Source organism: Perissodus microlepis, chromosome 20 (assembly GCF_051167445.1).
Source record: "Perissodus microlepis isolate ML-2025 ecotype Zambia chromosome 20, ASM5116744v1, whole genome shotgun sequence".
Taxonomy (NCBI): Eukaryota; Metazoa; Chordata; class Actinopteri; order Cichliformes; family Cichlidae; genus Perissodus; species Perissodus microlepis.
The window spans coordinates 12,585,405-12,600,059 of NC_140480.1; positions in this window are offsets into that span (position 1 = coordinate 12,585,405).

Consider the following 14,655-nt stretch of genomic DNA (forward strand, 5'->3'; position numbering starts at 1 on the left):
ACAATAATTTTGATCTGAACTAGAAATGTGTAAATGGGTTATTTTCTTTCTTCTCTACTGATCACTGTGTTACATGTTTAGTTACTTGTCAGTCTACATGATTAATGGTACTTTTAAAAAATGCAGTTTATTCATAATTTTGTAGAAAAAGGCTCTGCACCTGTGAAAAACAAATCCAAACCCCCAAAATCACTGTAGATCAGAGTAGCTAAGCTCTGGTTAACTGCAATTATATTACAGGAGATTAAAAATATTAAGATGATTGAAAGAAACAAAGATTGCTTTAAGGTCTGAAGATTTGACTTTCTTATTGAAAGAGACGAAAACTAATCCATGTGTGACACTGAGGAAATAACTGAACGCTAAAAAGATGTGGAGGTCCAAATGTTTTATAAAAATGGGCAAACTTGATTTAATGACATTAGAAAGAAAAAATGGGATGTTTAAAAAGGTAATAAATAAAAACGATTTTTATATTACTTGAAAAAATGATGTTGGTTAGTGCAGCTGTATTTGGAAAAGCTACTGGGTCACTAGTAAGATGAGATTTAATGTGATAAACTGAGGATAGGTAATATAATCTGCACACTCGCTATTATTGTTGTAATCCACACACCACCATTATTGTTGCATCCATACACCAGCTAATGTTTTATCAAACATTAATCATAATTGGTGATCAATGCAAGTTTTAAGCAATTATATTTATTTGGATTCAAAACCAATTTACAAAATATAAAAAAGAATCTTGTTTTTTTTAAGATAAAAAGACGTTTCTAACTGACTTCAGTTAGCTGAGCTGTAGAGGAGATTGATGAGCACGCAATAAAGTGAACTTGTTAGGGAGAGTTTGCAATCAACTCAAATTTTGATGATAGACACAGATAAAAATGAGCGTTTTTTTAGACACTGATGTGTGGACCGATCACATGGTTATAAACCAGGTGAAAATTGACTTCAAACTTTTGAGCTGTGGTGTAGATTGATTACAATGATAGCGTATAGTTATCTATTACAGAAGAATATATAGAAGTATGAGGACAGAGAGACACTGTTAAAAGGTTATGAGCTGTCTTGATGCAGAGAAAGTGGAGTTTGTCATCCTGGAGCTGTTGCCAAGATTGAACGATGCTCTGGCTCTGTGGTCAAGTTCAGACATAGGCTTTAAGCAACCATGAGCCACTGATAAGCGTGATAGATTAATAAGCATGTATAAAGTGGACTTGTTAAACAGCTCTGATAGGAGAAAGTCAATGAGCACGCAATAAAGTGGACTTGTTAGGGACAGTTTACCATCAGCCTTGATAAAGTTTAACTTCATTTGTATTGAAAGACAGACTTTAAAGAAGATTCTTATTTGAAACTGGTGATAAAATCCAGGTCAGATACAGTTACATACAAGCATACAGTACACACTACTGCTCAAAGGTCAGAGGTCAGTTAGAAAAGACCCTGATTTTAATAGAAAATTGGCTTTAATGTAACATCACATGAAGTTTATCAGTAATGTTTCACAGCTTTAATCAAATCCTTCATCATCCATAAGTTGTGATGGAAAAATGTCTGCAAGCGTGCAGGAGCCCATTTTTAGAGACAATCATTCCTGTGTTATAATGCTCATTGAAGTTTATCAGGTCAGACGACCAACAGATGATAAGAAATATAATCTTACTAATTATTAGTTGAAAAGTACTTTGCTAAGCAAAATTCAATGAGGTTAGGCTGGAGATTGAGACGTTAACATAAAAGGGTCAGTTGGTGATGCATGAAAAAAAAAAATTTCTTCTGAAAATCTATTGGAGAATTCTGATTGTAAGAAATGAAAAATATTCAAATAGTTAAACTGTTAAAAAAAAGTGAAGGTTTTGTGCAGCTGGGTGTTGCAGCCCCTTTAGAGGAAAATGGAAACTTGGTTTCATGAGGTTAAAAACAAACACTGGGATGATCCAGACACATTTATTGTTTCTTTAATCACCACAATAGTTTCAGTTTGTGCTAAAATCTCTTAAAAAGCTGTTTTGAGTGATAAGTTTGGCTTTAATGTGTTAAGCTTGCATTAGATAAGACAATGTACCACTGAACACAGGAGGGATTATTGCTGAAAATGGGTCTCTGAACACCTCTGTAGATATTCTATTAAAAATCATTCATGATTTGTGATCAGTGTTAATATTAAGCATTTATATGATTATTTTTGATAAATTGCTGTGATTCAATCTGAAACCAAATTTGAGTCTATTCTGAAAACAAGACATTTCTAATTCACCTCAGACTTTTGAGCTGTAGTCTACATTGTAATGATAGTGTATGGTTATTGATTAGAGCAGATGATATGAGGCTATCAGGAGAGACTGTTAAAAAGTTATGAGCTGTCTTGATGCAGAGAAAGTGGAGTTTGTCATCCTGGAGCTGTTGCCAAGATTGAACGATGCTCTGGCTCTGTGGTCAAGTTCAGACATAGGCTTTAAGCAACCATGAGCCACTGATAAGCGTGATAGATTAATAAGCATGTATAAAGTGGACTTGTTAAACAGCTCTGATAGGAGAAAGTCAATGAGCACGCAATAAAGTGGACTTGTTAGGGACAGTTTACCATCAGCCTTGATAAAGTTTAACTTCATTTGTATTGAAAGACAGACTTTAAAGAAGATTCTTATTTGAAACTGGTGATAAAATCCAGGTCAGATACAGTTACATACAAGCATACAGTACACACTACTGCTCAAAGGTCAGAGGTCAGTTAGAAAAGACCCTGATTTTAATAGAAAATTGGCTTTAATGCAACATCACATGAAGTTTATCAGTAATGTTTCACAGCTTTAATCAAATCCTTCATCATCCATAAGTTGTGATGGAAAAATGTCTGCAAGCGTGCAGGAGCCCATTTTTAGAGACAATCATTCCTGTGTTATAATGCTCATTGAAGTTTATCAGGTCAGACGACCAACAGATGATAAGAAATATAATCTTACTAATTATTAGAGTTGAAAAGTACTTTGCTAAGCAAAATTCAATGAGGTTAGGCTGGAGATTGAGACGTTAACATAAAAGGGTCAGTTGGTGATGCATGAAAAAAAAGAATTTCTTCTAAAAATCTATTGGAGAATTCTGATTGTAAGAAATGAAAAATATTCAAAGAGTGAAACTGTTAAAAAAAAGTGAAGGTTTTGTGCAGCTGGGTGTTGCAGCCCCTTTAGAGGAAAATGGAAACTTGGTTTCATGAGGTTAAAAACAAACACTGGGATGATCCAGACACATTTATTGTTTCTTTAATCACCACAATAGTTTCAGTTTGTGCTAAAATCTCTTAAAAAGCTGTTTTGAGTGATAAGTTTGGCTTTAATGTGTTAAGCTTGCATTAGATAAGACAATGTACCACTGAACACAGGAGGGATTATTGCTGAAAATGGGTCTCTGAACACCTCTGTAGATATTCTATTAAAAATCATTCATGATTTGTGATCAGTGTTAATATTAAGCATTTATATGATTATTTTGATAAATTGCTGTGATTCAATCTGAAACCAAATTTGAGTCTATTCTGAAAACAAGACATTTCTAATTCACCTCAGACTTTTGAGCTGTAGTCTACATTGTAATGATAGTGTATGGTTATTGATTAGAGCAGATGATATGAGGCTATCAGGAGAGACTGTTAAAAAGTTATGAGCTGTCTTGATGCAGAGAAAGTGGAGTTTGTCATCCTGGAGCTGTTGCCAAGATTGAACGATGCTCTGGCTCTGTGGTCAAGTTCAGACATAGGCTTTAAGCAACCATGAGCCACTGATAAGCGTGATAGATTAATAAGCATGTATAAAGTGGACTTGTTAAACAGCTCTGATAGGAGAAAGTCAATGAGCACGCAATAAAGTGGACTTGTTAGGGACAGTTTACCATCAGCCTTGATAAAGTTTAACTTCATTTGTATTGAAAGACAGACTTTAAAGAAGATTCTTATTTGAAACTGGTGATAAAATCCAGGTCAGATACAGTTACATACAAGCATACAGTACACACTACTGCTCAAAGGTCAGAGGTCAGTTAGAAAAGACCCTGATTTTAATAAAAAATTGGCTTTAATGTAACATCACATGAAGTTTATCAGTAATGTTTCACAGCTTTAATCAAATCCTTCATCATCCATAAGTTGTGATGGAAAAATGTCTGCAAGCGTGCAGGAGCCCATTTTTAGAGACAATCATTCCTGTGTTATAATGCTCATTGAAGTTTATCAGGTCAGACGACCAACAGATGATAAGAAATATAATCTTACTAATTATTAGAGTTGAAAAGTACTTTGCTAAGCAAAATTCAATGAGGTTAGGCTGGAGATTGAGACGTTAACATAAAAGGGTCAGTTGGTGATGCATGAAAAAAAAGAATTTCTTCTAAAAATCTATTGGAGAATTCTGATTGTAAGAAATGAAAAATATTAAAACAGTGAAACTGTTAAAAAAAAGTGAAGGTTTTGTGCAGCTGGGTGTTGCAGCCCCTTTAGAGGAAAATGGAAACTTGGTTTCATGAGGTTAAAAACAAACACTGGGATGATCCAGACACATTTATTGTTTCTTTAATCACCACAATAGTTTCAGTTTGTGCTAAAATCTCTTAAAAAGCTGTTTTGAGTGATAAGTTTGGCTTTAATGTGTTAAGCTTGCATTAGATAAGACAATGTACCACTGAACACAGGAGGGATTATTGCTGAAAATGGGTCTCTGAACACCTCTGTAGATATTCTATTAAAAATCATTCATGATTTGTGATCAGTGTTAATATTAAGCATTTATATGATCATTTTTGATAAATTGCTGTGATTCAATCTGAAACCAAATTTGAGTCTATTCTGAAAACAAGACATTTCTAATTCACCTCAGACTTTTGAGCTGTAGTCTACATTGTAATGATAGCGTATGGTTATTGATTAGAGCAGATGATATGAGGCTATCAGGAGAGACTGTTAAAAAGTTATGAGCTGTCTTGATGCAGAGAAAGTGGAGTTTGTCATCCTGGAGCTGTTGCCAAGATTGAACGTTGCTCTGGCTCTGTGGTCAAGTTCAGACATAGGCTTTAAGCAACCATGAGCCACTGATAAGCGTGATAGATTAATAAGCATGTATAAAGTGGACTTGTTAAACAGCTCTGATAGGAGAAAGTCAATGAGCACGCAATAAAGTGGACTTGTTAGGGACAGTTTACCATCAGCCTTGATAAAGTTTAACTTCATTTGTATTGAAAGACAGACTTTAAAGAAGATTCTTATTTGAAACTGGTGATAAAATCCAGGTCAGATACAGTTACATACAAGCATACAGTACACACTACTGCTCAAAGGTCAGAGGTCAGTTAGAAAAGACCCTGATTTTAATAGAAAATTGGCTTTAATGCAACATCACATGAAGTTTATCAGTAATGTTTCACAGCTTTAATCAAATCCTTCATCATCCATAAGTTGTGATGGAAAAATGTCTGCAAGCGTGCAGGAGCCCATTTTTAGAGACAATCATTCCTGTGTTATAATGCTCATTGAAGTTTATCAGGTCAGACGACCAACAGATGATAAGAAATATAATCTTACTAATTATTAGAGTTGAAAAGTACTTTGCTAAGCAAAATTCAATGAGGTTAGGCTGGAGATTGAGACGTTAACATAAAAGGGTCAGTTGGTGATGCATGAAAAAAAAGAATTTCTTCTAAAAATCTATTGGAGAATTCTGATTGTAAGAAATGAAAAATATTAAAACAGTGAAACTGTTAAAAAAAAGTGAAGGTTTTGTGCAGCTGGGTGTTGCAGCCCCTTTAGAGGAAAATGGAAACTTGGTTTCATGAGGTTAAAAACAAACACTGGGATGATCCAGACACATTTATTGTTTCTTTAATCACCACAATAGTTTCAGTTTGTGCTAAAATCTCTTAAAAAGCTGTTTTGAGTGATAAGTTTGGCTTTAATGTGTTAAGCTTGCATTAGATAAGACAATGTACCACTGAACACAGGAGGGATTATTGCTGAAAATGGGTCTCTGAACACCTCTGTAGATATTCTATTAAAAATCATTCATGATTTGTGATCAGTGTTAATATTAAGCATTTATATGATTATTTTTGATAAATTGCTGTGATTCAATCTGAAACCAAATTTGAGTCTATTCTGAAAACAAGACATTTCTAATTCACCTCAGACTTTTGAGCTGTAGTCTACATTGTAATGATAGCGTATGGTTATTGATTAGAGCAGATGATATGAGGCTATCAGGAGAGACTGTTAAAAAGTTATGAGCTGTCTTGATGCAGAGAAAGTGGAGTTTGTCATCCTGGAGCTGTTGCCAAGATTGAACGATGCTCTGGCTCTGTGGTCAAGTTCAGACATAGGCTTTAAGCAACCATGAGCCACTGATAAGCGTGATAGATTAATAAGCATGTATAAAGTGGACTTGTTAAACAGCTCTGATAGGAGAAAGTCAATGAGCACGCAATAAAGTGGACTTGTTAGGGACAGTTTACCATCAGCCTTGATAAAGTTTAACTTCATTTGTATTGAAAGACAGACTTTAAAGAAGATTCTTATTTGAAACTGGTGATAAAATCCAGGTCAGATACAGTTACATACAAGCATACAGTACACACTACTGCTCAAAGGTCAGAGGTCAGTTAGAAAAGACCCTGATTTTAATAAAAAATTGGCTTTAATGTAACATCACATGAAGTTTATCAGTAATGTTTCACAGCTTTAATCAAATCCTTCATCATCCATAAGTTGTGATGGAAAAATGTCTGCAAGCGTGCAGGAGCCCATTTTTAGAGACAATCATTCCTGTGTTATAATGCTCATTGAAGTTTATCAGGTCAGACGACCAACAGATGATAAGAAATATAATCTTACTAATTATTAGAGTTGAAAAGTACTTTGCTAAGCAAAATTCAATGAGGTTAGGCTGGAGATTGAGACGTTAACATAAAAGGGTCAGTTGGTGATGCATGAAAAAAAAGAATTTCTTCTAAAAATCTATTGGAGAATTCTGATTGTAAGAAATGAAAAATATTAAAACAGTGAAACTGTTAAAAAAAAGTGAAGGTTTTGTGCAGCTGGGTGTTGCAGCCCCTTTAGAGGAAAATGGAAACTTGGTTTCATGAGGTTAAAAACAAACACTGGGATGATCCAGACACATTTATTGTTTCTTTAATCACCACAATAGTTTCAGTTTGTGCTAAAATCTCTTAAAAAGCTGTTTTGAGTGATAAGTTTGGCTTTAATGTGTTAAGCTTGCATTAGATAAGACAATGTACCACTGAACACAGGAGGGATTATTGCTGAAAATGGGTCTCTGAACACCTCTGTAGATATTCTATTAAAAATCATTCATGATTTGTGATCAGTGTTAATATTAAGCATTTATATGATCATTTTTGATAAATTGCTGTGATTCAATCTGAAACCAAATTTGAGTCTATTCTGAAAACAAGACATTTCTAATTCACCTCAGACTTTTGAGCTGTAGTCTACATTGTAATGATAGCGTATGGTTATTGATTAGAGCAGATGATATGAGGCTATCAGGAGAGACTGTTAAAAAGTTATGAGCTGTCTTGATGCAGAGAAAGTGGAGTTTGTCATCCTGGAGCTGTTGCCAAGATTGAACGATGCTCTGGCTCTGTGGTCAAGTTCAGACATAGGCTTTAAGCAACCATGAGCCACTGATAAGCGTGATAGATTAATAAGCATGTATAAAGTGGACTTGTTAAACAGCTCTGATAGGAGAAAGTCAATGAGCACGCAATAAAGTGGACTTGTTAGGGACAGTTTACCATCAGCCTTGATAAAGTTTAACTTCATTTGTATTGAAAGACAGACTTTAAAGAAGATTCTTATTTGAAACTGGTGATAAAATCCAGGTCAGATACAGTTACATACAAGCATACAGTACACACTACTGCTCAAAGGTCAGAGGTCAGTTAGAAAAGACCCTGATTTTAATAGAAAATTGGCTTTAATGCAACATCACATGAAGTTTATCAGTAATGTTTCACAGCTTTAATCAAATCCTTCATCATCCATAAGTTGTGATGGAAAAATGTCTGCAAGCGTGCAGGAGCCCATTTTTAGAGACAATCATTCCTGTGTTATAATGCTCATTGAAGTTTATCAGGTCAGACGACCAACAGATGATAAGAAATATAATCTTACTAATTATTAGAGTTGAAAAGTACTTTGCTAAGCAAAATTCAATGAGGTTAGGCTGGAGATTGAGACGTTAACATAAAAGGGTCAGTTGGTGATGCATGAAAAAAAAGAATTTCTTCTAAAAATCTATTGGAGAATTCTGATTGTAAGAAATGAAAAATATTAAAACAGTGAAACTGTTAAAAAAAAGTGAAGGTTTTGTGCAGCTGGGTGTTGCAGCCCCTTTAGAGGAAAATGGAAACTTGGTTTCATGAGGTTAAAAACAAACACTGGGATGATCCAGACACATTTATTGTTTCTTTAATCACCACAATAGTTTCAGTTTGTGCTAAAATCTCTTAAAAAGCTGTTTTGAGTGATAAGTTTGGCTTTAATGTGTTAAGCTTGCATTAGATAAGACAATGTACCACTGAACACAGGAGGGATTATTGCTGAAAATGGGTCTCTGAACACCTCTGTAGATATTCTATTAAAAATCATTCATGATTTGTGATCAGTGTTAATATTAAGCATTTATATGATTATTTTGATAAATTGCTGTGATTCAATCTGAAACCAAATTTGAGTCTATTCTGAAAACAAGACATTTCTAATTCACCTCAGACTTTTGAGCTGTAGTCTACATTGTAATGATAGTGTATGGTTATTGATTAGAGCAGATGATATGAGGCTATCAGGAGAGACTGTTAAAAAGTTATGAGCTGTCTTGATGCAGAGAAAGTGGAGTTTGTCATCCTGGAGCTGTTGCCAAGATTGAACGATGCTCTGGCTCTGTGGTCAAGTTCAGACATAGGCTTTAAGCAACCATGAGCCACTGATAAGCGTGATAGATTAATAAGCATGTATAAAGTGGACTTGTTAAACAGCTCTGATAGGAGAAAGTCAATGAGCACGCAATAAAGTGGACTTGTTAGGGACAGTTTACCATCAGCCTTGATAAAGTTTAACTTCATTTGTATTGAAAGACAGACTTTAAAGAAGATTCTTATGTGAAACTGGTGATAAAATCCAGGTCAGATACAGTTACATACAAGCATACAGTACACACTACTGCTCAAAGGTCAGAGGTCAGTTAGAAAAGACCCTGATTTTAATAGAAAATTGGCTTTAATGCAACATCACATGAAGTTTATCAGTAATGTTTCACAGCTTTAATCAAATCCTTCATCATCCATAAGTTGTGATGGAAAAATGTCTGCAAGCGTGCAGGAGCCCATTTTTAGAGACAATCATTCCTGTGTTATAATGCTCATTGAAGTTTATCAGGTCAGACGACCAACAGATGATAAGAAATATAATCTTACTAATTATTAGAGTTGAAAAGTACTTTGCTAAGCAAAATTCAATGAGGTTAGGCTGGAGATTGAGACGTTAACATAAAAGGGTCAGTTGGTGATGCATGAAAAAAAAGAATTTCTTCTAAAAATCTATTGGAGAATTCTGATTGTAAGAAATGAAAAATATTAAAACAGTGAAACTGTTAAAAAAAAGTGAAGGTTTTGTGCAGCTGGGTGTTGCAGCCCCTTTAGAGGAAAATGGAAACTTGGTTTCATGAGGTTAAAAACAAACACTGGGATGATCCAGACACATTTATTGTTTCTTTAATCACCACAATAGTTTCAGTTTGTGCTAAAATCTCTTAAAAAGCTGTTTTGAGTGATAAGTTTGGCTTTAATGTGTTAAGCTTGCATTAGATAAGACAATGTACCACTGAACACAGGAGGGATTATTGCTGAAAATGGGTCTCTGAACACCTCTGTAGATATTCTATTAAAAATCATTCATGATTTGTGATCAGTGTTAATATTAAGCATTTATATGATTATTTTTGATAAATTGCTGTGATTCAATCTGAAACCAAATTTGAGTCTATTCTGAAAACAAGACATTTCTAATTCACCTCAGACTTTTGAGCTGTAGTCTACATTGTAATGATAGTGTATGGTTATTGATTAGAGCAGATGATATGAGGCTATCAGGAGAGACTGTTAAAAAGTTATGAGCTGTCTTGATGCAGAGAAAGTGGAGTTTGTCATCCTGGAGCTGTTGCCAAGATTGAACGATGCTCTGGCTCTGTGGTCAAGTTCAGACATAGGCTTTAAGCAACCATGAGCCACTGATAAGCGTGATAGATTAATAAGCATGTATAAAGTGGACTTGTTAAACAGCTCTGATAGGAGAAAGTCAATGAGCACGCAATAAAGTGGACTTGTTAGGGACAGTTTACCATCAGCCTTGATAAAGTTTAACTTCATTTGTATTGAAAGACAGACTTTAAAGAAGATTCTTATTTGAAACTGGTGATAAAATCCAGGTCAGATACAGTTACATACAAGCATACAGTACACACTACTGCTCAAAGGTCAGAGGTCACTTAGAAAAGACCCTGATTTTAATAGAAAATTGGCTTTAATGCAACATCACATGAAGTTTATCAGTAATGTTTCACAGCTTTAATCAAATCCTTCATCATCCATAAGTTGTGATGGAAAAATGTCTGCAAGCGTGCAGGAGCCCATTTTTAGAGACAATCATTCCTGTGTTATAATGCTCATTGAAGTTTATCAGGTCAGACGACCAACAGATGATAAGAAATATAATCTTACTAATTATTAGAGTTGAAAAGTACTTTGCTAAGCAAAATTCAATGAGGTTAGGCTGGAGATTGAGACGTTAACATAAAAGGGTCAGTTGGTGATGCATGAAAAAAAAGAATTTCTTCTAAAAATCTATTGGAGAATTCTGATTGTAAGAAATGAAAAATATTAAAACAGTGAAACTGTTAAAAAAAAGTGAAGGTTTTGTGCAGCTGGGTGTTGCAGCCCCTTTAGAGGAAAATGGAAACTTGGTTTCATGAGGTTAAAAACAAACACTGGGATGATCCAGACACATTTATTGTTTCTTTAATCACCACAATAGTTTCAGTTTGTGCTAAAATCTCTTAAAAAGCTGTTTTGAGTGATAAGTTTGGCTTTAATGTGTTAAGCTTGCATTAGATAAGACAATGTACCACTGAACACAGGAGGGATTATTGCTGAAAATGGGTCTCTGAACACCTCTGTAGATATTCTATTAAAAATCATTCATGATTTGTGATCAGTGTTAATATTAAGCATTTATATGATTATTTTTGATAAATTGCTGTGATTCAATCTGAAACCAAATTTGAGTCTATTCTGAAAACAAGACATTTCTAATTCACCTCAGACTTTTGAGCTGTAGTCTACATTGTAATGATAGTGTATGGTTATTGATTAGAGCAGATGATATGAGGCTATCAGGAGAGACTGTTAAAAAGTTATGAGCTGTCTTGATGCAGAGAAAGTGGAGTTTGTCATCCTGGAGCTGTTGCCAAGATTGAACGATGCTCTGGCTCTGTGGTCAAGTTCAGACATAGGCTTTAAGCAACCATGAGCCACTGATAAGCGTGACAGATTAATAAGCATGTATAAAGTGGACTTGTTAAACAGCTCTGATAGGAGAAAGTCAATGAGCACGCAATAAAGTGGACTTGTTAGGGACAGTTTACCATCAGCCTTGATAAAGTTTAACTTCATTTGTATTGAAAGACAGACTTTAAAGAAGATTCTTATTTGAAACTGGTGATAAAATCCAGGTCAGATACAGTTACATACAAGCATACAGTACACACTACTGCTCAAAGGTCAGAGGTCAGTTAGAAAAGACCCTGATTTTAATAGAAAATTGGCTTTAATGTAACATCACATGAAGTTTATCAGTAATGTTTCACAGCTTTAATCAAATCCTTCATCATCCATAAGTTGTGATGGAAAAATGTCTGCAAGCGTGCAGGAGCCCATTTTTAGAGACAATCATTCCTGTGTTATAATGCTCATTGAAGTTTATCAGGTCAGACGACCAACAGATGATAAGAAATATAATCTTACTAATTATTAGAGTTGAAAAGTACTTTGCTAAGCAAAATTCAATGAGGTTAGGCTGGAGATTGAGACGTTAACATAAAAGGGTCAGTTGGTGATGCATGAAAGAAAATAAATTTCTTCTAAAAATCTATTGGAGAATTCTGATTGTAAGAAATGAAAAATATTCAAAGAGTGAAACTGTTTCACACAGTAGAAATTTGTATTCATCGTTTATATTGGTTTTTTTTTCTGATTTTAGTGTTTATTTGTGAGTGTAGTTTTTATTTGCATGATTTTATTCTGTTTGTATCACATTGTTTCAGTGTGTTATTTTACATTGTTTTAATCCACTGTGGATTGGCTGGCAATGGGACAAATTAGCTGATAGTGATCACATGTTGAGGCATGGGTGTGTCCAGAGGTGTCCTTTCAGCTGTTTAAAGGTCGTATTAAAAGGAAGCAAGCTGAGCACTGGGAGGAGAGAGGCCCTAGATTGGAAGAGGAACGCATGAAGGCCAGGTGGAAAAGAGGGAGCCGCTGCGTGATCGTGGGGGGTGCGACGCCTCGTCTGGAGACCGGTCAGCGTGATGTGGTGACCCAGTCCCGACAGCAGGAACGGCGACAGTAGGAGACAACGTGTGTGATTGACATCAGGGCAGATGTATACTGCCTGCATTTGTGAGTAGTGTCTCACTGTTGTTCACTGGGTGCAGCCGTGTTGGGAGAGGGTCGCCATGGCTATAAGCCAGGGCAGCTTCCGGGATGATGGTTCTGGCTCCTATTTGTTTTTACTTACAGGTGATGACGTGAGGGGAGCCGCGGTGGTATCGAGCGACGGACTCCAATGCAGAATGCGAACTGGGTTGGGATGTGATGGACCCAGTTGACGGACGAGACTGGGACAGGAGGCTCCTCGTCTGCCTGACACGAGGCTGGCGTGGACCCCGCTCAGCAAGAGGAATTTCTGTCCAGCTCAAGAACACACAAGGAATATTTGTCCTGGGTTGTGGGACTGGGTGGGATTTCTGTGCATGAAGAGAATTGTATTTTGACCAGTTTTAGAATAATCTTATCCAGTCTCAGTGGGAATTTTAGCATATCGAGAATATTTCATTGTATACTTTATTTCTTAGTATCTGGTTTGTTCTATTCCTGCTGTCCACCTCATGGAATAAACATGAATGAAACAATACTTTCCTGTCAAAAACAATATTTTAGTCAGGGCTAGCGGAAAGTTTCATATATATCATGAACATCTTTCCTCTTTGTCTTCCTATAGTTTCGTTTCATTTTCTTACCCCAACCGGTGGAGGCAGATGGCCGCCCCTCCCTGATTCTGGTTCTGCCGAAAATGGAGTTTTCTTGCTCATAGGGGGTCATTTGATCGTTTGGGCTTCCTCTGTATTATTGCACAACCTTTATCTTACCATATATTTCAAGTTTATATGTTGTGAATTGGCTTGATTTAAATCAAATTGAACTCATTCAATTAGAACCAAATATAACTTGTAATCGAATCTATTCAAATGTAAAGTCATCTCACTCAATTTGTACAACTAGCACTGAAACATACACTGACATCCTCTGTTTCCCAATTAGCAGATCAGAGGTTGCTGTTTTATTCATGACTCAATACTTGAATGGTTTTAATAAACATTTAAAAAGTACATTGCTTCATTGTATGATTAATTCTTTGTCTGTGTCAGTCCTTAATACACACACGTATACAATAATTCTAGTTGCCACAGTCTCCGGAGATCCTATGCTCCCTTTTCTCATACTTTTCTTCACTGTTTACCTCATTTTGCGGAATAAAATGTATATTTTTGTAAACAATGACTTGTTTTGGGCCATTAAAAAAAACTGTCTCCATATGAGGACGTACTTGAAGAGAAAAAGTCACCACTTTGCATTTTACAAATCAAGTAAACAAACACGGGGCTGTTTATCATATAACTAACTTTTAGGTCTGTGGGATGGAAGGACAGGAGCTTTAAATGTTGTGCCTCCATAATTATTCTAGAGTCTTTACAGTGTTCAGCGCCTGCTGTGATTTAGTGCTACATACATAAACTTGAAATGAATGAATCCACCTGTTCACAGGAGATCACAGGAAGATGACACCAAACATCAGAAGATCTTATTGTGCGCCACAGGGTGGTTTCTTGGGGCTAAAAGCACATAATAAACTACAGCAGAAGCTCACATAAAGCAGGAAATAAGCAGGCAGCACTTGATCTGCTAATGCACGTTTCCCACTTTTATTGTTGCCTCATTCACTAACAGTTCAATGGTGCAAGATTACCATACACAGAATTAGGATATCTGCATGACACATCTATGCTGTACAGCTAATGGATTATAATTATTACAAATACAGTAAACATATTTATATTTTAGTTCAAGCTCCATACAACATAGATATTTACAAAGCATGAAAATGAAACCGGTCTGACAAATAATAAACAGCGTTAATGACGTTTTATTTTTATTTTCTTTTGGTGAACAAATCTGAAAGGGGGCGGGGTTAACTGATATTAATTGTCAGAGGGGGAAGGTGGAAAATATCATGGCTAGTTTTGTTTGAAAGGCATT